The sequence below is a fragment of the Cynocephalus volans genome, chromosome 13 (genome assembly GCF_027409185.1).
Source record: "Cynocephalus volans isolate mCynVol1 chromosome 13, mCynVol1.pri, whole genome shotgun sequence".
Taxonomy (NCBI): Eukaryota; Metazoa; Chordata; class Mammalia; order Dermoptera; family Cynocephalidae; genus Cynocephalus; species Cynocephalus volans.
Genome location: NC_084472.1, coordinates 53865163 through 53890034, shown reverse-complemented (window position 1 = coordinate 53890034; position 24872 = coordinate 53865163). Strand labels below are relative to the sequence as shown.

The window sequence follows — 24872 nt, the reverse complement described above, 5'->3', positions numbered from 1 at the left end:
CTGGTCAGACCTAGTGATGTGGCCCACCCAAACAGTGGAGCCAGGAAGTAGAATGTTACCAAGGGCCTGGAGGGCAGAGAGACACACATATTTGGCAAACAATATTAATGACTACCAAGCTGGTCTTTCGCAATAACTTCAAGGCCTCCCATCTCTGCAGTACCACACTGTTTTCAAAGGATGTTCACAATGAGATGGTTTCTGTTTTTCCAGCCATACCAAACTTCTTTGCAATAAATGTCGGGTGAATGATCCAATAGATGACTTAACATCCCCTTTAGGTAAGAGGGAAGATATTACCATTTCTGCTTCCTCAACAGGGAAAGTGAGACTCAGATTATTAAGTGGGTTGCCCAAGATCATAGAATTCTTAACCAACACATCCTGATGAAAAATTCATTACCCAGAATGTTCAGCTGGAGAAACCAAGGTTATGCCTTTTAGTTCTAACTTGCTGGTCAGCAAGGTTGTGAGTTTCCCAACCTTTTGACATTTATACCAGTAATCCTTGTGGGTATTTCCCTAAGAAACAAATGTATTTCTTATTGCAAAACAAGGCTGTGGGGGCAGGGGGCAGGGGTGGAACTTGGAAGGGATCCTGGAGGGTTGGAGAATGTCTTTATTGTCTGTCTGCTAGATTTTCCTTTGAAAAGCAGCAACTTGGAGTCATTAAAATAAGAACAAAATTTATAGAGACATCTAAAATAGCATGCTAAGAGGTGGAAGTAGAGCAGCCAGTTCTGATTCCAGCCTCCCCTTAACTTCAGGAAAGGCTGAATCAGGGCAGTCCTTGCTTTTCAGAGTGACTGGCACCCCCTCGGCCAGTTGCTAAGCAAAGCCTGGGTCTCATTGTCCAAGTGGACACGCACCGCCCAGCATACAAGTTCATAAAGAGAGGGCAATGAGAAAGACTGGCAGGAAAACAGGCTCTGAGCAAGATGGTTATTAACAAGGGCCTAAGACTCAGAGACCTGAACAGACTGGGAAAGAGAAAACCATGCTGTAGAGATGTATGAAACCAGCCCGAGATGCAGGAAAGGATTCCAAAATAGTCACTGACTAGTCATTCTTAAAGATAATCAGAAAGTCTTCGGTTTTACTATGTAAATACAAGTGACATGGTGACTAAAACATGGTTTCCATGTGAAACAAGCTATACTTAAATTCTGATCCTAACCTTACCAGCTATGTAGACTCGGGCAAATTACCTCATCTCTGATCATCAAATTTCTCATCTTTGGAAATGCGGATGTTCACCACCACCCCCAGGGCCCCGCCGGGGTACTGAGGCTTGGAGCCAGGGGAAGCCAAACCCTGCCGCACCCAGGTAAAGAGCACACCACAAGCACCATTTCTGCACAGGTAGCCCACCATAGCCACCACAATTGCCATGGCTGCCGCAGAGGCAGTCTCTATAGCAGCACTCACAGCCACCATGCAGATGGCACGCCAGACTCTCAACTGCATTGACACAAAGAGAGGCACCTGTGGAGACCAAAAAAACAACAAAAAGAAGAGGTCCTCTCTCTCCACAAAGCACACTCCAGAATAATAGAAGCAGCATCTGATTTACGATAATGGGGGGGACTTGATCACACCTGTCTCAGTACTGGACAGATCATCTAGACAACAAACCAACAGAGGAACAGTTAATCTATCAGAGGGAGAGAACAAATCTATGGTTATTAGAGCGGGGAGGGGGTGGGGAAAGAGGGGAGGAGTGACTGGATGAGGGGCATAAAGAATAAGTATGATTTGTAGCAATGAATATGCTAATAAAAAATAAAAAAGAAATGGGGATGCTACTGGTACCAACTTCATAGGTTTATTGTGAGAACTGCATGGGATAAAAGATTTCAAGTCCTCAGTACAGTGGCAATGCTAGATATCATCATTAGTAATAGTTCCATTGTTGAAGAGAAAATTTTAAATAAAAGAATAACTGTACCTTCTAAAGTAATAAAACAACAACTGAAGGAAAACAGAAAGACAGTCATGCAGACTGGCAGTGAGAAATGTAACCAAATAGAAATAAAGAGACTGGTGTCAGAATCTGCCCGGCTCCCACTATCTCTGTGGTCCTCGGCTATTCCCACCAGGGCTCACACAGTGCTTCTCAGACTTCAGTGGGTCTCAGTATCACCTGGATGGTTTGTGACAGCCCAGATGGCTGGTCCCACCCCCGAAGAGTCTGACTCAGACTTTCAGAGAATTTGCATTCCTAGCAAGTTCCAGGTGGTGCTAATGCAGCCGTGCTGAGGCCACACTGAGAACCACTGACACAAAGCACAGCACCCTCCGGCCCCAGACCAGGCCACGTGTGAGACATGCAGTCTTTACATGTTGTGGTTTTCTTGGACTTTTGGTATTTCAATAGCCTTAGCCTGTCTTTTAGACATCTTAGGGCTGACCCAATGGCTTCTCTGTTGTCTCAGATTCCCACTGATGGCCCAGGGATGACCAGTGGCCTATCGTGCCTCCTAGTGGCAGCTTTCCTAATCTCCAAATTGAGTTTCGGCTTTGATTTGGTTCCAGCCATCCTGCTCTGTCCTTGCCAGGCTCCCTCCCCAGGCTCGGAACTCTACCAGTCGGTCCCATCCCAGCACGTGGTGTGGATTTTTTGCCTTGTTCTTGCTAGTCCCCTCTGCAGGGAACAGAGTTCTGGTCTTTGACTGCTGGCCCAGGGACAGATCTCTCCATCCTCGAGGGCATGCCCCATGCCTCCCACAGCTGTGCTTCGCCTGCCTGGTGAGACCACGTTATGCCCTCTGGTGCGTTGTGTCCCCATACCGCTGCTGGGTTTGCTGCAGACTGAGGACTCTTACCCCTGCCTGTCTGGACTACTCTCTATAGTCACCTTGGCCACCTCCTAGCACAAGCTGCTGCCCTCATGGATGGGTCTCAGCTCACTCTGCACTCCACTTTCTCCGCATTACCATTATCACACCTGAGTCTTGAGGTAAAACTATTAAGAAATCATTCATTTCAACAACAACTTATTGAACAGTACTCTACGGCTAGTGCTGCTCTGGGCCCTGGTGACACAGCAGTACACAAAGCAGAAAGAATTCCAGCCTTACATTCCAGTGGAGAGAGAGAATCAATCAATCAGTCAAAAGTGGCATCTATAGTATGATAGGTAAAGAGCAAAAATAAATAAATAAATCAGGAAAAATGAAGTAGAGAATTCTGGGTGGATTCATTTTAAATAGGGAGGGACAAGGAAGGCTTTGCTGTGAAGGTGACATTTAAGTAAAAACTTGAAGGTGAAGAGGCAGCAAACCACCAGGACGTTAGGGAGATAAGCCTTGCAGCACAATGGGTGGTTATTAGTAACCCCTCACTATTGCCCTGTCCAGCTTGGTAGCCAGATCTCTCCTAACCCAGTGGCTCACATGCTCCGAATTTCATGGACTTGAAAAAATCTTTTTAAAAGGGGGCACTTATTAAAACATTGCTCTGTTGTTTTGTTGTTGTTTGGACAACAACAGCATGTCCAGCATCCATCAATTTGTCCCTTTGTCAACATATTATAGATGTCTTGAATCCCTTCTCTTTAAATGATTCCCCTTCTCCCCCATAAACCGTACAGCTCCACTCCATTTCTTTTCCCCCTTAAAAAGCAAAACATCTTAAAAGAGCTGTCATCATCTCTACATCCGCCCGCTCTCACCCCACTCCATCGGGCTTTCCATTTCCACCACTCCACTGACCCTGCTCCTAACGAGGTCATCAAAAGCCCTCCAGATGCCCGGTCCAACCACCACTTCTCTACACATTTGACTCCTGCAGCAGTGGCCTCACCGACTGCTCCCTTCCTCCGTGAGCAGCTTTCTTCTCTTGGCTTCCTGGTCCCCACAGGGTCTTACTCATGTCCCCATTTCACTGGTCACCCACTCTCAGACTCCTTTGTGGGCTCCTCCTCTTCTTCCCAGTTTCTCAAGTTTGGAAACCCAGGGGTCCTAGTATTCAGTCTTGATCTGTCATTTCATTCTCCTCTCCAAGTGACTGATTCAATACATGGCTCTACGTGCCTCCTATATCCCAAGGATGCCAAATGTCTATCTCCAGCCTTAACGTTTCCACTGATCTCCAGACTTACACAGCCAACTGCTCACCTGACATTCTACATAGATGTCTAAAAGGCCCCTTCATCTTAACTTGTCCAAAACAGAAAGCTTGATTTTCCCCTCCAAACCCTGCTTCCCTCTAGCCTTTTCCATCTTGGTGAATATTGTCACCATCTGTTCAGTTAGTGAAACCAAAACCTAGAAAATGTCCTCAACTCCTCTCTTCACTCACACTTCACATTTGATCCATCAGCAAGTCTTAACATTCCACCTGCAAAACATATCTCAAATGTGACCTTTTCTCTCTATCCCAGCCTCCGCCACCCCAGCCTTATCATTTCTCATCTGAAATATGGCAGTCACCCAGTTAATCTCCCTGCTCCCCTTCCTGCCCTTCTTAGCTCCATTATTCACACAGGAGCCAGAGTGATCATTTTTAAAATAAGTCAGGATCATATCACTGTCCAAATTAAAACAATCCAATGACTTCCCATTCCACTGGCACTGAAGTCCAAACTCTTTAGTGTCGTGACAAGGTCCACTATGGTCTGGCCCTGCCATCTCTCTTGCCTCCATCTTCCCCCTCTCCACCCCTCACCATGCTTCAGACTTCTTTCTGCTCCTTTGCGTGGCTCGCTCTCTCGTGCCTTAGCACCTTTGCACTGGTTGATTTCTCTTCCTTAAATTTTCTCATCCCAGATTTTCTCGTGGCCGGCTCCTTCTTGCCATTCAGGTCGCAGCTCAAGTAGCACCTCATCAGCAAAGCTTCTCAGACCCAGTCTAAACAGCTACACATTCTCTCTCTTTCACAGCCCTTGTTCTATTTCTTTCCTTATGTTTACTATTATCAGATTGTTTCTTGTTTGTTTATTTGTTACTTGCCTACACACACAAACTCACTCATTAATGAAAGCGCCATGAGAGGTCCTCCTTTGTTTTACTCGTTGATATGTCTTCAGGGCACAGAACAATGCCTGGCAAAGGGGCATCCAATGAATGACGGTTGGGCAGCTGCATCACGCCGTCTGATAAATGGCCATCCACTGTCACCATCTCCCTATGCAGGAAGGGATATTTTACCAAAAGAGGTAGAGACAGAAAAGCACAGTGGCCAAGAACATAAACTGCCTGGGTTTAGATCCCAGGTCCACCAGGACTATCCCTGGAAGTCTCAACTTCCTGATCTTTACATGAGGATTTTGTGGTCTATCCACACAGTGGAGTATTACTCAGCCATTAAAAGGAACAAAGTACTAATACGTGCTGCAACATGGATGAACCTCAAATGCATCTTGCCAAGTGAAAGAAGCCAGGCACAAAAGGCTTCATATTGTATCATTCCATTTATACGAAATATTTAGAATGGTAAAATGGATAAACCCACAGAGGCAAAAATCAGATTGGTGGTTTCCAGGAACCAGGGGGAAGAAGGACTGGGGAGTAACTGCTTAATGGGAATGTGGTTTCCTTCTGGAGTGATGAAAATGTTTGGGAACTGGACAGAGATGGTTGCACAACATTGTGAACATACTAAATGCCACTGGATTTTACACTGTGAGTGGTTCATTTTATGATATGTGAATTTCACCTCAATAAAAAAAAAATGGGGATTTTAACAATGGTCCCTACTGCACAGGGACAGCATGAGGATTAAATGAGATACTGCTTCCAAGTACGTAACACAGAGCCTGACCTTTATCAGACAATTAATTTTAACTCTTAACAATTTAAGTAAACAACTTTCTGAAGCATCCCACCCTTTTCTTAATTTTATACATTTCACTGTAGTGAGAATTGGAAACTTCATCATGGATCTGTACCAGTCTACAGACCAGGATTTGAGAACCACTGAAATAAACAATTTTGATAAATAAAATTGACTTTTGTAAAAGGTTCGTTTCATAGTCATCCTAACTCATTTAATAAACTGAAGATGCAGAGGAGAGTAGCTCATGACAGTAGTACTATCTAGAAGTGAACAGAATAAAGGCACAAATGAATAAATGTGGGCCATTTGGTCTTTCTCACTAAGGTGAGCATGGTCGCGCGCGCACACACACACACACACACACACACACCCCAGAACACACACACACACACACACACACACACACACACACACCCCAGAACCAATAGCACCAAACACGACAGCAGAAAAAACACAGTGCAACCTTATTACCTGATCAGGAAAAAGATATCGACCTCAAGATAGAAGGGGCCACTCCGAGAATAAAGGTACAGTGGGTTTTTAAGCACTCTGGTTTTCCATTCAAGCACATTATCTGTAACAAACATTAAAAAACAAAAAACAAAACAAACAAACAAAAAAAAAACAGTGTCTTTTTGTTTAATAGGAGAAAATTGTGTGATTTATCTTTTCAGAAAAAGCAAGAGGAACACCTTTCAGTTGTTATCTGGACAGGACGGCTTTAAGAATCACTGTAATTCACTTAGGAGGAGCAGTTAGTTTTGTTTTGTGGGTTTTTTGGGGGTTTTTTAGGAGCTGTTAGATTTAAAAGGTGGTGACTGAGGTCCCTAACCATAGCTCAGGCTTTGAGCTTCTTTGTGCTCTCACAGTGGCCACAGCCACCATAGACTGTAGGAGCATCACCTTTTCATGGACAGGTGCAGATCACCTGGGAGGCCTCTTCAGCCTGCCCTTGACCGGCCCCTCCCCTCCATTCAGACACCTTGTTTGGCGCCCTGTTTAGAGAGGGCCACTGTTGGTAGGAGTGCTCTGGAAGGGTGGCGACTGGGAGGTCAAGAAATGCTGATTTAATACTGATGGACCATTTTTGTTTAGGCTTGCCTGTTTTTCAGGAAGGAAAAAACAAAATTAGTTCCTGTCCTCATTAATCAAGATGAGAGGGAACCCAGTCTTTGCACAAGGAAAAGACAATACCCAGGTATCACTGTTTACCTGGTAGCCAGGTGCCTGATTTATACCCAGGAAGAGTTAAAGGAGCCACTGGACACCAACTGGAAAACTCACTTATGGGAGGTCATGGGCTATGTCTCTACAAAAGAAGAAACACCGTTTGTGGGGAGGACCACCAACCTCCCGTCCTATGGCCCCACATGATCCCACCACACCAAAGTTTCTCTCTTCCCTGACGGCTGCTAGAGTAAAGGCTCATCAACTCTCCACACCCAAAGACAGCCATGCAGTCATCTGACTGGTGTGTCCCGAGAAGACTCAAGACACGGATGCCATTGAGTGCAGGGCAGGTGCTTCCTGGCATCTTTGTAGTCCAGATGGTGGGCATATTCTTCTGCCAAGAAAAGCACTGCAGAGCATGATCCATGGCCCCTAGAAACCCTGGGCAAGGGCAAAGGTGTTACTCTCCACACTGAAAGCCAGACCCATCCGTACACCATCCCATAAACAAGAGCTAAATAGCACATCAGCGAGCTTGTCAGTCACCCGGAAGCTCTCTCTCTCCAACCCTGGACTGCTCAACTTGGGTCCCGTGGTCCACTCTTGATCTATCTGTGGACTTTTGTACTTGGTCTTCCTCCCCATTGAACCTTGACTTTCCCTAAGAGACTTGACATGAAGTTGGTGCCCCACAATGCCTTGAACAGAATATGCTGCCTAAGCTCAGGCTCTAGGAATGCCAACCCATGACCCCAGTCCTGTTTTACAAAGGATTGGGAGAAGGATATTGTAGACATTGTTAAGAAACCACATGATCCATAAAGCCACCATTTCACTTGAAATGACATCACTGGTGCTTTCCAAAGGATGAACCACTTGTGAATAACATCCCTAATGCTGGTCAAGGTACAGGCATGAGACAGAGGAGCCGGTAGCACAGCAACTAAGGGGATGGGCCTCATAGTTAGATGCTCCTGGCTCTAAATCTGGCTGTCATTTATTAGCTCCGTGACCTCTGGCAAATGAATTAACTTCTCTGTGTCTAAGTTTCCACATGTGTAAAATGGGAATCAAAGTAAATCTTATCATAGAATTATCATTAAGAAGAGATGAAATAATGCTTATAAGTCACATTGAATAGAGACCAATCCATAGTAAGCACTCATGAGATTACAGCTACCATCATTGTTTCAAACGCTATCACTTTAAGAATGGTTAATCCCTTCTACTTAATTTATTCCCTTTTTAAAAATTTTAATTTGACCTATCCTGAGAGCTAAATAAGTGCCTAGAATGGTGAAACAGGAGCTCCAATGCTCCAGTCTTCTCCAAGAGACTTATATTTTCTTCTGGACAAAGCTCAGTGCCTTAAACATTGTGGGCGCTAATAAGTCCATGCAGAATTAAAAACTATTCACAAACGAGATCTGGCTTATAGCCAGGCTCTGGAAATCAATTCCTTAAATCAAAGAATTAAATTATCTAACATTTTTAAGTTCCAGCCGTAAATGAGAGTTTTTCCATTTAAGTCACTCACTGTGATCGTGTCTCTGCCTGAAAGCATAACACGCACCCTTTCATTTAGAGAGATTTTTACTCACAAGGAATTGGCAACGAACACGGCATAATCAGCAGTTTCCTACACCTGATGTCTCTTGGCTCCTCCTCAGTGTCCTGAGAAGCCAGGTGCTACAAGGAGAGATATAGGACCTGGGCTCTGCCAGATTCGGCCAAGGTCTTTAACCTCCCTGAGCCTCAGTTTCCTCACTTTTAGAATGGGCATAATTTTTGGCAGGGTTGTTGTGAAGATTCTAGAATAACGTCACACGTCTGACTCAGTGCCTACCTGGGCAAGCAAGTGCTCCATGCATTTCGTTATTATTATTTTTTTCATTTCAATTCTACTCTTGGTGAACTTAAACATCAGTGGTTTATAAAATCTTCTGACAGTAACTGGTCAATAGGAAAGACAGCCTCTCTGGGTCCCATGTTGCTCATTTGTGAATGGAAAGTGTTATAAAGCACAGGGACCTGGGGAAGATTGGATGAACAATGCAGGGGGTCATTGGTTCTCAATGACCTGGTCTCCTGGCCTGACTGAAGACAATGAGGAAAAGAGAAATGAATTTAGAAGGAGGTGGGTACACGTTATCTCATTTAATTCCTTCAATCAATTCCACCATATGCCCCTATTTTACACATATTGAAACTGAGGCTCACAGAGGTCAAACAATCTGGCCAAGGTCAGGGTGAGCAATCAAGGCAGGTTTGAGTGGGGATCGCTTAGCATGTGATTTCTCTGCTGGGCTGACTGGAGCTGTGTCCAGGGCAGCCAGGGGGCAGAGAGAGGTCTAGAACCCCTTATGTGAGAAGTAATTGAGGGACTCTGAGATTTGGGCAAGGCCACAGTAACTGTCCTCAATATCTGATGGGACTCTAATATAGACAAGAGAGAATACTTATTTTCTGGGGCCCTAAAATGCAAAACCAGGGGCCCTGGGTGGAAATTATAGGGCAGAGGAATTGACTCTTGTTCAGGAGCCTAACGCTTAGTAGCACTTCCCATCCCAGATGGGCTCGAAGGGGCTGCCAGGCTGGGAGAAGTGCTTCTGGCTTTGGGAGGGAGGTTGCACCTGGGAACTCTGAGCCTCCTCAGCAACTTCATATTATATCTATCATCACACAACATGTTTTTTGTTTTTCTTGTTGGGGTATTTTGTCAGTGTTGTTGCTGTTTCTGTTTTTGCCTTAAGATCCCAATGGGACCTTAGGAAATCACTGCTGTGCCTTCTCCACTGTACACATTCCCTGAAACCACTTTAGCACACATTTATATTCTTCTGGTCCATTCACTGAAATTTTGTTTTATTTTTAAAACAAAAATGGAGTAAGGAAGGACTTATTGAATGGACCTAAAGGGGATCTGTCAAAGCAATTCCACGTGTTCCAAAGGTATGGGCATGACCAGGCTATTCTTGTGTGAGATACATGTACTCATACATGCTACATGCCTTGCCATATAGGCAGTGGAAATGGTGATAATGTTCTTAGTTTTTCACTAAAACAGGACCCAGTGTGACTCACTGAAATCCAGCCTCTCACTACATGATGCTGGGTCATCTATTTCTGGCTCAGATCTATTCTGCTGCATTGATAAGCTTGTGTTGCAATTAATCACCTCCCTGGCTTTAACTTATATGTAAATCCTTCACCTTGGTGATGGCAGGAAGCTTCCATGTGTCATGCGTGTAACTATGACACTGAAAATAGACATTGTGATTGTGGAATTGTTCCTTAGAGAATCACTACAGTAAAACCCTGAGCTCTGCTCTGACCTTGTCTTTGATTAGCACAAAATCACAGTGGATAATTGTACCCAAGAAATAAAGCAGCATTTTTTATGGCCTCTCCTTGCTTTAACACACTGATGGTAAACAAAGACTGCCTTGTAAGGAGCAGAGATCAACCTCCACGCTGACATTTAGAAGCTGTTGGGCATTTGCTAGAATCCAGCACTGTAGGAATTATTTTCCAACTGCACACTCATCTAAGGCACCTCTCTGGGTGGTATTAATTTCATTAAAATGCCTACTTCTCCCTCTGCTTGGGGCTCCTGACAGTGAGAGGTGGGCCAGGCAGTGCATCCACCTGACTCTGTCACTTCGTCCATTGCTCTCCGTCCCTCTCAAAGGCACACTCCCGTAACTGGCCGACGGTGCCCTGTGCTCTGGCGATGTTCTGGGCCCTGACACCACGAGTGCAGTTCCAGCCAAAGGGAGGGCGAGGCCCAGCAAGGTGATGAACCTGCAGAGAGATGACACACAGTGGCCAAGACTTGCCTCACAAGATGCTAAAACAAGACGCAGAGAAAACAAAACCACTAAATATTTACACAGGCAAACATTCAACAATATTAAGGGTGGGGAATAATGCTGTATGAATAAAAACAATGAAAAAATAATTTTAAAAATGACAAAGGAAAAGATTAATGGATTTTACTTAACTCATTAATTGTACATAAACAAACAAATAAAATAAGCAACCAAAACACTGAGGAAGATATTTGCAGCTGATATGACTACGGATTAATATCCTTTCTATATATACAAAATAAACTTTAAAAATCAGTAAGAACCTAACACACACAGAAAATGGGATAAATATTATGAATTTTAATTTTAAAAATTCATTAAAAATTTTTTAATTTTTAAGTAATGTAAAAGAGAAAAATGCAAGAGACAGATAAACTTAGGGGGGGGGAAATCCTTTTTACCAGTTTTTTTGTTTGTTTTTCTGGAGGGATGGGGGGCCCTGGCCAGTACGGGGATCTGAACCCTTGACCTCAGTGTTATCAGCACCACACACTCCCAAGTGAACCAGTTTTTTTAACATGTAAATTAAACCAATTTATTCACCTATCCAATCGGTTCCAGTTTTGATAAAGGTAGCTTTGCTGCTGGTGAGAGGGTGATGAGACAGACATGGCCGTTTCCTAAGCGAATTGTTCAGGACAATAACGTCAAATGATTCGAGAGTTATGACCCAGCAATTCTACTTCCGTTTAACTTATCCTGAGAAATAATCCAAGACGCAAACAGGAAGTAGTGAGCAAGATGGCTGAGGTATTTGTGGGAGAGGCAATGCCTCACATAGAAGAAATTAATCTTTGGTGGTCACATGATGGTGAGGAACAGGAATATGTGGAGACAGGATACCTTTCTCAGTGGTTGTGAACCCCATCACATTTGTGTGTGACGAGTCTGCCCCTTGAATACTTTAGCATTTTCTTGTTTAAGGTAAATGGTGATCTCCTGTGTCTTAGTCTACTCAGAATGCTATAACAAAATACCATAGACTAGGTGGCTTATAAACAAGAGAAATTGATTTCTTTCTTTTTTTTTTAGTAGAAAAAGATGGTTTATTTAGCAAAGAGTTCTGCCATAATTTTCTTCTGTAAGAAAAGAAAATTAGACTTGTAGATTATACCATACACTGAATTATTTATTTACTTTTAATTCTGGAGGCTGGGAAGTCCAAGACCAAGGCACCAGAAGGTTTGCTGTCTGCTGAGAGCCCACTTTGTGATTCACAGATGGTGACTTCTGTGTCCTTGCATGGTAGAAAGAGCTAGGGAGCAATCTGGGGTCCCTTTCATAAGGGCACTAATCCCATTCGTGAGGTCTCAGCTTTCATGACTTAATCACCTTCCAAAGGCCCCACCTCCTAATACCATCACATTGGCGGTTAGGTTTCAACAGTGAATTTTGGGGGGACACAGACATTCAGACCATAGTACCCTGCAAACTGGCAGCATTGGCCAGACATCATTCAATGAATGATATTAAATGGTTAAACACAGCTGATGAGGGAAGGTTGATAAAACATTACCAACAGGTAACATGCCATCCAGGTACCCGGACGCCCGCACTCACAGACACACGGCAGCAAACGTGTCCGGGGGAACATCCCAGAAGCACACGTGGCCACACGCCCATCAGACGAGGAAGAAGAACTGGTTATAAAGAGAGAGGGAGAAGGGGACAGAAATGAAGTGTTTCTGAATCTTAAAACATCTACCGAGAGAGAGAAAAAAAGATCATATTAATACTGTTAATATGGGAGCATCTGGTGCTCTGAAAATTCACGTGAACCACTCTGTAGTGAAAAAGTCATCTCTTAAGAAGTTGGAAAACTTTTCTTCTTTCGACACCCTTCTCTCCCATCTCTTAACTTATGGGTAGTGCAGCAGCAGCCTCACTTAGAAATGATCCTGCACACGTGCTTTGAATGCTGAAATTAAAGAACACTGGGACATTGTGTTTGCCAGGATGGAGCAAGTACAGTGTGGGCGTGTGTGTCCCTGATTCTTGTGCTGAAGAGGATGTGACTACGATGTCTCTGCTGGGTAGGTACCAAAGAACACCCAGTGAAACTATTGTCTCAGCATCAAGTTTGAGAAACCCCAACTCCTTAGAGCCAAGAAAAGCAATTTATTCAGGATTGAACCAACCTTTCATCCCGATCAGTCTGGTTAATGGAGAGGAATGGAGTTTGGGAGGCTTGGGAGTGGAGGCGGTGGAATAGGAATGAACTAGGTAGGAAGGAAGAGAAAGACAGTAAAGAGGAGGCGGGAGCTGAGTTATGTAATAAAAAAGTAAAGTTAAACAGTCAGATGTTAAATTCACACAAGGCCAGCTCTGGCCCTCTCTATGAAGCCCCCCTTTTCCCTACCCAGGCAGTTCACCCACTCCCCACCAACCCCGCCATCCTACTCTCTGTAGCTTCTCTGGAGTATGTGCTCATCCCTAGCACTCAATGTGAGACTGAACGTTTATTTTCTGATACTGTTTCCTAATAGCTCAGGCACACGTACTTTTCTTACTAACCAAATTGTAGGTTTCCTGAAATGAGCAACTCTCAATTGTTTTGATCCCCCCCAGCACACATGTGCGATGTATCATACAAAGGCCAGATATAAAATTGCTTAATAAATATTTTCTGAATTAAACTGAGAACAGAAAATGATACTCTGTGAAATGTTTTGGATTTCTTTTGAATCCTTAGCCAGAAAGGCACTTCTGTGGGTAATTCAGGAATTACTACTATTAAAATAGCTCCATTTCCTCAATCAGACGCAGGGAATCCATAAAAGAGAGTTGCAGAGGGTAGGAGAGAATCATTCTTTGCAGTTCTAGCACCATTATTCTACTATGTAGGCCTAGTAATTCTTAATCTAACAGTCAAAGCAAGATGCAATTGGCCTACTAGAACACAGGAAAGAGGACAGTTTAAAGCTTATTGTAAAGGGCTATTAAACATTGATTCTAAGCAGCCTAGAACTCATTGCTTTTGGCCACTGCTAACTGGGGCAGTGTGATCACCATAAAATGTTATAAGATTTCCAACAGGACAGACTTACAGTGAGTCCTTGAAAATGGAAATACGTTACTCTTCGGTGTTGAGTCTGGATAGAATCTGCTGACTCAGTGTTAAACAGACCCTTAAAACGAGCCTTTTCTTTTTCAGCTCTTGTATTGTGCTGTGACAGGGTCTCTTGCCTCATGGTTGAACTTCAGTAGGATTTGTGTAATGTTTGTCAAGTATGTACTAAGGGCAGGGCGCCAAGCTAAGTGGCTGCGAGTTGCCATCTTCCAACGCCCTGTTGTGTTTAAGGGAACTCAGGTAATCTAGCTAGTCTAGGTAGGAGGTATTAGGTACTGTTTTGAGTTGAACTGTGTCCCCCCAAAGAAGTTCAAGTCTTCACCCCTGGTACCTGTGAATGGGGCCTTATTTGGAAATAATCATCTTAAGATGAGGTCATATGAGCTTAGGATGTGCCCTACATCCAGTATGACTAGTGTCCTTGTAAGAGGGAAATTTGGACACAGAGAGACACACAAGGAAGAATACCACCTGACAATGGAGGTAGAGATTGGAATGATGTGTCTGAAAGCCAAAGAGTGCCAGAGACTGCTGGCAACCACCAGGAACATGGGACAGACCCTCCCTTAGAGCCTCCAGAAGGAACCAAACCCATCAGCACCCTGATTTCGGATCTCTCATCTCCAGAACTGTGAGACAATACATTTCTGTTGTTTTAAGCCACCAAGTGTGTGGTACTTTGTTATAGGAGCCCTTGGAAATGAATGTAGTAAATGACACCAAAATGCATGGAGCTGAATTTTTAGGGAAATAGCCTAGGTCTGGGTTTCCAAATCGTCACATCAAGTTTGATCTAGACCCTCAACAATCTGGTGGTACATATTTTTATTCTCAGGAACTCACATAAAGCCTGTTGGGTGAAATTTTATAATGTTCTGTGACAACTATGCAGTGTTTTGACCTAGTCTTTGGCCAAAAGCAATATGTTCTGACCTGCCCAGGATCTTCCCTCCCTCTACAATACTGGAATCATTTTTCCTTGGCTTGTCTGCTATGCTCTCTCCCTGCTTTCCTACTCTGGATAAGTAAACTCTGTGCCAACAGCTTCTGCCTTGTATTGCTGAGCTGGTTGTCCCCACATCTGCAGAGGAAATATTGGCAACTCCATCAAAAAGCTTTAAAGAACAGCTGACAATTCCTTTCCAGATGGGGACATTTTCCCCTGGGCAAAGGCATCTTTTATCTGCTGCCTCTACTGAAGCTGGAAAAATGCCTTGGCAGTGAAGGATAAATTCCACTAATACATCCACCACGTCAGCTCAGTTCACATTAACCAGAGTCCTTCCATTTTCCGGTTCCTCACAGAAAAACTTCACCTCATTTTTTCTCTGAATGCTACTTTCTCAAAATATCAATAGCAATTATTTCTTACATTCCATTTTGTTCTAATGTCAACTCTGGCTAGTAAGCTTAGCATTAGCCAGAAAAATTAGGCTGATTGATAAATCTCTTAAATAATAAAGACCATTAACTCTTCAAACTTGGGGAGTAACTTATTCACTTGAAATGCTAATTTAATAACAACTCTGCAAATTTATCTTTGTTTCTAGGCTATTTATGGCTTATCCAACAAGAACTGAAATTTGAATTTGATTGATAACAATTCATTGGGTTTTTTTAACAGCACATGAAATACTTGGTAGATAGACAATGTACCCAAAGCTGTAGGAATCATCATTAATGCAGAGAACAATTTGAAGTTATTGAAAACTAGGGGTAATATCAGAACTTTAAAGGAGAGCTCTTAATAATGTGTCACATTAGTTTTTATTTGGATGACCATAATAAATACAAAAGACACTAGTGGCAAAAATTTTAGGATTTAAAGCTTTGCCTTGAAAATTTTGAAAATCTTAGAGGAAGTCAAACCAGTTTCCACGTGGATCAAAATTTGCTCCTTCAGAAGGTTAAGGTGAGAAGTGATTATAAGGCCATACGGAGTCAGAGCCAGGCTGAACTTCAGAGCCCACCCTTCACTGCACAGAGGAAGAAATGGAAGCTTGAGGGGATTAAGTGATTTGCCCAGGATCACACAGCTGGGAGATGACAACCAGGACCAAATGCTGGGCTCTTAACACTAATCCATTACAACAAGTTGGCCTCATACAATCCTAATTCAGAATGGCCTTCTGGAATTGGCAGGTGACAGATTGCCACACGTGGGCCAGAGCACAGAACACTCACAATATGGAAACCAACACCCCCACCTCCTTTCTTCAGGCCTAACCAAACAGCCGTGGGTGAGGGAAGACTGTTTAACTTTACTTTTTTATTACATAACTCAGCTCCCGCCTCCTCTTTACTGTCTTTCTCTTCCTTCCTACCTAGTTCATTCCTATTCCACCGCCTCCACTCCCAAGCCTCCCAAACTCCATTCCTCTCCATTAACCAGACTGATCGGGATGAAAGGTTGGTTCAATCCTGAATAAATTGCTTTTCTTGGCTCTAAGGAGTTGGGGTTTCTCAAACTTGATGCTGAGACAATAGTTTCACTGGGTGTTCTTTGGTACCTACCCAGCAGAGACATCGTAGTCACATCCTCTTCAGCACAAGAATCAGGGACACACACGCCCACACTGTACTTGCTCCATCCTGGCAAACACAATGTCCCAGTGTTCTTTAATTTCAGCATTCAAAGCACGTGTGCAGGATCATTTCTAAGTGAGGCTGCTGCTGCACTACCCATAAGTTAAGAGATGGGAGAGAAGGGTGTCGAAAGAAGAAAAGTTTTCCAACTTCTTAAGAGATGACTTTTTCACTACAGAGTGGTTCACGTGAATTTTCAGAGCACCAGATGCTCCCATATTTAAATAAAAATACACCCCAAGGCTTAATGTACCTGATTATTTTTAAAGCAGCCACCAGTTTTAGATAATCTGCCCCAGTGTACTTTTCATCCATATTAAAGATCATTAAGCATTGACTCTCCTACAATTTTCAATACATCTGCCAAGCTGCCATTTCTTGGTAGCAGGACACAATGTATCAAGTAAAGATTTTATTAATAAATCAAGCCAATAATTAGAATGCCTGTCCCAATAAAGATCATATTATAAATAAAAATTTCTCAGATGGTTCTTGTAAACACATAACTTACATGATTATGTAGATCTGACCTTTTGCTCTGATATCAAAACCATTAATCTGCTTTGAAAATGACATTAGTACACGCTGATTAAACCCTCAAGCGGTCATTATCTCAACCCTCAACAGGTCACATGGAGCTGAGTGATAATCTGCCTGTCTCCCTGGTTAAACATTCTAAGATCATTTCATAGCATTAATAGCAGAAAGCTTAAATTTCTTACTGTTATTTCATACAATTGTTATTAACCAACTAGTAATTTAGTGTTCTTTTAGAATTAGGTGACACACGTAAAATCTATCTTTCTATTTAATAAGAGGCTGGGCTGTTTCTACTTTTGTTCTGAGCAGTAAAAGGATTAACATGCCTTGAAGATAGTGAGCCCTACAACCTTGGACAACTGGTTTAGTACTGTATTCTTAAAAGTCACAGCCCATCTGCTAGGATAACCTCAAATTCGTGTTTAGAGCTCTGTTTCTGGGAAAGGGGTTATGGGTAATGGGAAGTCCACCCTCCCTCTGGTATTCCAAAAACTGATGGTGAGTCATAGTGCTTGGGAACTGCATTCTAAGCTCCTTGGCTTGATCTGCACTGTTCCAAGCAATGATGTGGTTCCTCGACATCAAAGATTCAGAGTAGGGATTTGGTCTGGGAGAATGGTGGGGGCCCTCATAACCCCAAGTGGGGAGGAGAGTCCCCACTGAAGCCCAGCAGTGGCTGAGCCTGAGAAGAGCAAAAGACAGCTAGTAATGAACTCAAAGAGCAGGGCAGGATTTTGCTAGCGATCTTGCTAGCTGGGACTTGACCTTGGATTCCCAATGTAGGTCATCCAGAAGTCTTACCAGATACAGTGGGGTTGGAGGAATATCACAAGGCCTATGTGGTTTGTGGACAAGTGCCACTTACAGTGTGCCACGCTCTGAAGATGCTGAGCACGGTCTGCCAACTATTTAAAATTTAGTTTTAACTTTTTGCAAAACTTCGTAATAGTTTTTTGTTCTTTAATTTAAAAAAGCCATTGGTGGAGTTGATTGTGTTCCATATCATGACATTTTCTTGTCCCTAGAGAGCAAGCATGCAGGTCTCCCATGCTCACCTGCAGAATATGAAGCGAGTCACTCGCTGTAAGATCCCAGGCTGTCCACGTTTCAGTGAAGAACATTGCTGCCAAGCTTCCCCACAGTCATACACTGAATTTCAAAGCAAAAGAAGTTTGCAAAATTCGCTTCCTTGTGCCACTTTCAGATGGATTTATAGGTGCTCAGCTCCACCTTCTAAACCTATCAAACTTACATGACCGAAAAAAGGAGAGACAGATCTACTGAGATGCCACTCTCTCCACTTACATTTTGCATACACAAGCTCTCTCATCATCAGGGAAGCACAACGATGTCCATTCTCATGCCATTGCATGGTCTGTCAACAGTTGCTGAAAAAAATGAGTTTGATTTCTTTGAAAAAATAAATGCTTTTTAGATGTAACTAAAATTTGTTAGCTTTTTTTCCTCCCGACCCACACCCACACTCACAAATCAAAAAGTTTTTATCCAGTTTTGTGGGACCTTATTTTGGAAAGAGTTCATTTTTTTTTAACCTTAGAAGCAGAAGGATGAGGCATCAAACTCCACAGTTAGTGGCGCTCTCAGCCCTAGGCATGCAAAGTCCCTCCTTTGTTTGTCATTCTTTATGTTCTTCTTTCTTTCATTTTAAAAATTCATTTCCCTTCATCTTTCTTCATCGCTTCCTTTTCCTTTCCCAAATTGTCCCCACCCTGTATGTTTGGTGTGTATCCTCTCATTTGTATGTGTTCTTGTTTTGTGTAAGTGCGTTTGTCATTTAGATGAATGAATTTTTGCTTTCAGTCTCCTTCTGTTTCTGTGTATGTTGCTCAGAACTACATTTTCACTACTTTATGATGTTGCTGTGCACATCTGGTTCACAGCTTCTAACTGCTGTATAATAATCCATCATTACCTTTGACTTAGCTATTCCCCAGGTGATAGACATATAGGTGACCCCAATACACAAACACATGGTGATTAACTCCTCACCCATGTCCCTGTATAGAGCAACATGAGGGCTGAGCTCAGATATATACCTGAAAGTGGGATTGCTGGATCATAAGGCACACAAATACTTAGTCCATGTAAATCCAACCAGATTACTTGCCAGAGCAACTGCCCCAATCTACATTCCCCAAGCATGCTGGTTTCTATCTTTTGTTTACACTGTCCACCTCTCAATTTTTTGGCAATTAATGAATATTAATTTGTTGTTTTAGTTTCCATTTCTCTAATTAAAAATGATTAAGGATTTTAAAAATGCAATTCTAATTAATTAATTTATTTTTGCAGCTGGCTAGTAAGGGTATCCAAACCCTTGACCTTGGTGTTATAACACCCTACTCTAACCAACTGAACTAACCCTACCAGCCAAGTCAGGATATTTTTTTCTTCAGCCATTTTTAAGTTTTCTCAACCTGTTCGTGTCCTTTGCCCAATTTTTTATGGATTTTTCTCTTTTTATTTGCAAGAGCCCCTTATTCTTCTATGTATTGATCCTTGTCCATCTGAGTCATTGAAAATATCTACTCTCAGTTAATTATCTGTCAGTTAACTTTACCTACAGTGTCTTTCATTGAACAGAAATCCATACTTTCAGTGTAATCAAATCCATCAATATTTTGCTTATTGATTGTGCTTTTGGTATTTTGTTATGAAATTCTTCCCCACCCATAGGTCCTAAAGAGATTTTCTAATATCACCTTTCACTGTCTTTATAGTTTTACCTTTTGTATTTAGGTCTTTAATTCATCTTACTCAGGGTGCATTTTTTCTCCAAAAAGTGAACCACTTTCCCCAAAACAATCTCTAAATAACTCTGCCATTCATCATGGATTTGTGGATCAAGTTCCTTCTTATACCAAAAGATCTCATATACACGTGATCTTCCTCTGAGCTCTCTATTTTGTTCTTGTTTGTTTGTTTGTTCTAGATCAGACTGGCTACATAATATGCAGGGCAGTGCAAAATAATAATGCAGAGGACCTCATTTGAAAATTATTAAGAATTTTTAAATGATGGCAGCAAATCATACTTCAACCAACCTTGGGGCCCTTTTAAGAATGGGTCCCTGTGTGGCCCACACAGGTTGCATGCCCATGAAGCCAGCCCTGGTGCTAGCACCAGAACCACACAGTTTTCATTATTACAGATCTGTGGTGTATCAAGTATTTTTCCTTTAGTCTTCTTTTTCAAAGTTGAGCTAGTTATATGTGGATCATTAATTATGATTACACAAATTTCAGAAAAAGTTTAAGTTCCTCAAAACATCCAAGTAGACTATTGATTGAAATTGCTTTGAATTTATAGATTACATGGGAGAAAAACTGTCATCATTTATATACATCTGTCATTGGATGTCATGCAGGGTCAATTGTATTAACTATATTTTCTTATTTTCGGTATTCTTGATGCTCTGACATTTGTGGCCTCACTGTCTGGGGAGAGACTGCCTTTTCCAGGGCTAGCTAGTTCTTAGAAAGAGCAAAGGCTTGCCCTAGGAGCACCCCTTTGATATAAAAAGGAATCAATCCAGAGCCCACATCCCCATCCCTTTCCTTTACCAAACTCTCACACACCAAGCCCATATATCCCTGCCCTAAATCAATCCAGGCCCAGGTGCCAGACAACTAGAGACTACCCCTGTTACCCAGAGCCTACCGACATTACCAAACTAGCCAATCCTAAACTGTTTACCCTGCTCTGCCTTGCCTTCCTCAAAGAAACCCCAAAAAAGTCCATGGCCTGTGCTTTTCCTTCTTCCCTTCTTTCTCCCAACCTACCTTGTGCTTCCCCATGTGGCTCTGTGTGGCATGGCATGCCCCCAGCTCAGGAAATATAAGTAATAAAAATCTTTCAATGGCATTGACTTCTCTGTGATAATACTCAGTCGCCCCCATAACTTAAAATCCCATGGGTACAATTGCTATACCTCTGAACTATTTATGCAACTTTCTGTGAATCTATAATTATTTTTAAATAAAAAGTTTCAAAAAATAAAGTGAGTTGGGCAGCTTTTGAAGTTTTCTGGAACAACTGGGAATACATATGGTTAAAAGATGGGTAGAGCTGAACTGTTCCAACCATCTTAATCTGTGGTTTAGAGAGAAGGAAGGTTTTTAATTACTATTCCAATTTTTTTTTAAGGCTTAATAGTCTTTAATATTTTAATTTCTTTTTGAACCATTTTTTAAAAATATTCTTCCAAAATATTCTTCCACTTTGTTTTTGTTTCCAAATATTTATTTTTAAATCTTTGTTGAACCTATATTTACTTCTACTTTTTTATTCTTTAGTTTTTATTTGTATCTTCTCTCATTTGTCTTCATTCAGTCTTGCTTGAGGTCTTTCTAACAATCAACTTTTGGTTTTGTTAATCTTGGTTTTCTTTACCATTTTGTTTTATTTCCTGTTTTGTGGTGATTTCTGTCCTTATTTCTATTATGTCCTTATTGTGTTCTTGAGATAGATCTGTTTCTCTTCTTTTAATTTATTGAGTTGAGTGCTTGGCTCATAAGTCTTCAACCTTTCTTGCTTTCTGTCACAGTCATCTAGAGTTATAAATCTCCCTCTAAGTACTGCTTTATCTGCACCTAATGTTGACCTTTGGTGTTTTCACTGTCATTTAGTTGTAAGTTTGTGTATGTGAGTATGTGTGTGTTTACTTTCTAGTATCTTTTTTTTAACACAAGGGTTATTTTCTTTCTTTTTTTTTTTTTGTCTTTTTCGTGACCGGCACTCAGCCAGTGAGTGCACCGGCCATTCCTATATAGGATCCGAACCCGCAGCGGGAGCGTCGCTGCGCTCCCAGCACTCTCCCGAATGCGCCACGGGCTCGGCCCCCACAAGGGTTATTTTCTCATATGTTATTTAATTTCCATGCATGTAGGATTTTTCTTTCAGCTCTCCTTTTGTCATTTTGAAGTCTGATGTCAATCTAATTGCCTTTCTTTCTGGAATTGTTTTAAATTACCTCAGTGCTTTTAGTGTCCTTAATTTCAGCTCTGTCCTGACATACACTCGGGTATAAATTCTCTTTGTCTGTTTAGTTTGGCATGCTGAAAACCCTTTCAGTGGAACATCTTATACCCGCCTTTAATTCTGGAGAAAGTATAGTCATTATTTGTTCAAATATTTTCTTCCTTCCATTCGCTTTCTTATATTTCTCCTTCTGGCTCCTATTATATAACTATTGGCACCTCTAGACTCAATATCTCTTAGTTTTTCTTTTTAATTTTCCATCTCTCTGTCCTTTGCTGCTATATTTTGAGAGGTCTCTCAAATTGATCTTCCAGCTCAGTAATTTTTCTTGGTCTTTATCCATCTTACTATTTATCCCCTTTATTGTGTTTTTATTTCAACTATACTATCATTACTATCTAACAGTTCTTCTTGACTTTTTTTTAATGATTGCATGCTCATACTTTGCATTGCCAATATTCTCTCTTATCTCTTTGTATTGATTGTGCTTATTTTCATTTCTTGGTGACTCATCTGTTCCAACAATTCAGCTTCATGTAGTACACACATTTATTCAATCCACTGCCATTCTTCATTGTGTTTACTCCTCAGGGGGTTCAGTGTTTTGGCCCGTGCACTCTTATTCCCTTTGTCTGGGGAAGTGTGTTGGGCTGTGTACCTCCTCAGGAATTTCAGGAGTGTGAAGAGAGCTTGAACCGCAGAGCTAAAAGTCCCAGCACCACAGAATCCCTGGCAATTTCATCTGCTGCTTTACCAGGCAGTTCTCTCAATCTGGAATTTCCCTCAAGTTATTTGAAAGCAGCAGCACTGAGAAGACACAATCTCCTGAGACTGTGACCCACCAGCCCTGAGGCAAGAGGGCAGAAGGGTGAATGCCCAGGAATGCGGGTCAGCCCTCAGTGCCTGGGGGATGGCGAGCGAGGGTGTCAGGGATCGGGAGCCCTGATGTGAATGCCTCTGACAGAGGCTGCCTTGGCTGTTGCTGTAGGTTTCTTTCTCAGTGGCAAAGATGGCCTGTGGTTTTCAAAAGCTAGTTTGCATTGGTGTCACCTGGAGAGCTTGTTAAAACACAGATTGATTCTGCTTTAGTAGGTCTGGAGTAGGCCTGAGAATTTGTAGTTTATCAAGTCTTCACGTGATGCTAATGCTGCTAGTTGGGGACCACAATTTGAGAACCATTGTGTTGGCAGTGCCACATGAAGGCACTCATACGTGCACACACACACACACACACATACGCACACACACAGGCACCAGGCAACAGCCTGCAGGATCCCAGAGGCTTCTCAGTTTTGCCATCAGTTTCTCAATCGATGCTTCCCTCTCCTTTCTTCACTGTCTCCAGGATTACTTTGGCAAAGGGAAATATTTCAGGAAAGGGAAAGCAGCTCTTGCTAATTCACTATTTTATCAGCAATTTTCTTCTTCTGGGACCCAATGTGTCATATTTTTGACTTATTTCACCCACATTGAAATGTCTTTAAAAGTATGAAAGAGAATTAGCTTTAAGCATATAGTAAATATGGTGCAGTTGGAGTTTCTTTCAAGCTTGATGTATATGGTCCATTTGACCTCTTTCCCTTAAAACTGCGTGACAAGACGGATGCTGCTGGACTCAGATCCACGCATTGTGGCAACAACTATCACATGGGGCCTGGTAGGTGCCACACGCTGTTTTGGGAGCTTTCTGGCCATTGCCTCGTTTAATCTTCACACAACCCTGGTAAGTAACCATTCTAATCCCCATTTTACAGATTTGGAAACTGAGGCACAGGGAAGTCAAGTGACTTGCTCAAGTTCGCGTCATTAGTAAGCAGTACAACAAGTGAAAAACTGAAGCCCAGAGATAAGTAATATACACAACAATACAAATCTACGTCCTCTTAGTTGCCAGCAAGAATCAGAGCTCTGTACTCAAACTAGCTAGTAAGGATCAGAGCTGTGTTCAGATCAAACTGGGTTCAACCTCTTACTCTCTAAAATATACAAAAAGACTCTGTTTTTATTTGTCAGTTTGATATGTAGGTTCTTATACATAAGTAATGATATTCCTTAGAGCACATGAGGAGAAAACCCCAAATACAGCTTGTCAGATTACCAGCTCCTCTCGCATTTCTGTCTCTGTTTTAACTACTACACTTGGGTTCCTGAGATTTAATCTAGGAAATCAGGTTGAAGAAACCTCATTTTGCTTACCTATGTGCTTTTTCTTTCTTTCTTTCTTTTTTTTTTCTTTTTTTCTTTTTTAAGTAACATGCTATTTTGAAAACATCCTGTCCATCATTTGGCCAGCGGTCCTTGCTGAGCTCACTGGGTTATCTGATTTTGTCATGAACCTCCATCTCACCTTCAGGCCAGTTCCACTGCTCTGGGCCACTTGGGCTCAGCAAATGGGTGTCTGTTCTCACTGGCCTTTTTAAAGTGGGTTTTGAGTATTCCAGGTTATTGCTGTAATGAGAATAACTGACCCAACCCTTTTCTGTCCAGTGAGTGTGAGTCTCCTGGTCTCTGACCACACTCAGAACCTTAGAGCTGGTGTCCAACTTGGCCATTTGTAGCCAGCAATTATCTTCTAGGCTAACCTGAATCCAAGACAGACCACATCCCTCCCTTCCTTTAAACTCTTCGAGACACCATGAACAAAGTTAAAAAGCAAGGAGAGAACATATTTACCATATTTATAACTTTAAGAATTGTGTTCAGAATGCATAAAGAACCCTTACATTTTTAAAAAGTCAAAGACACTGATTTAAAATTCACAGAAGATCTAAACAGGAAACTCTTGGAAAAGGAAATCCAACTGACCAATAAATATGAGAAAGCTGTTCGGCCTCACCAGTAAACAACAATTAGAC

The 24872-nt window shown here is 42.1% G+C and overlaps 1 pseudogene; it reads right to left on the bottom strand.

Annotated features, from left to right (window-relative positions):
• The window catches only part of LOC134361681 (O-acyltransferase like protein-like), a 60932-nt pseudogene that overhangs the window by 22405 nt on the left and 13655 nt on the right, over positions 1-24872 (bottom strand).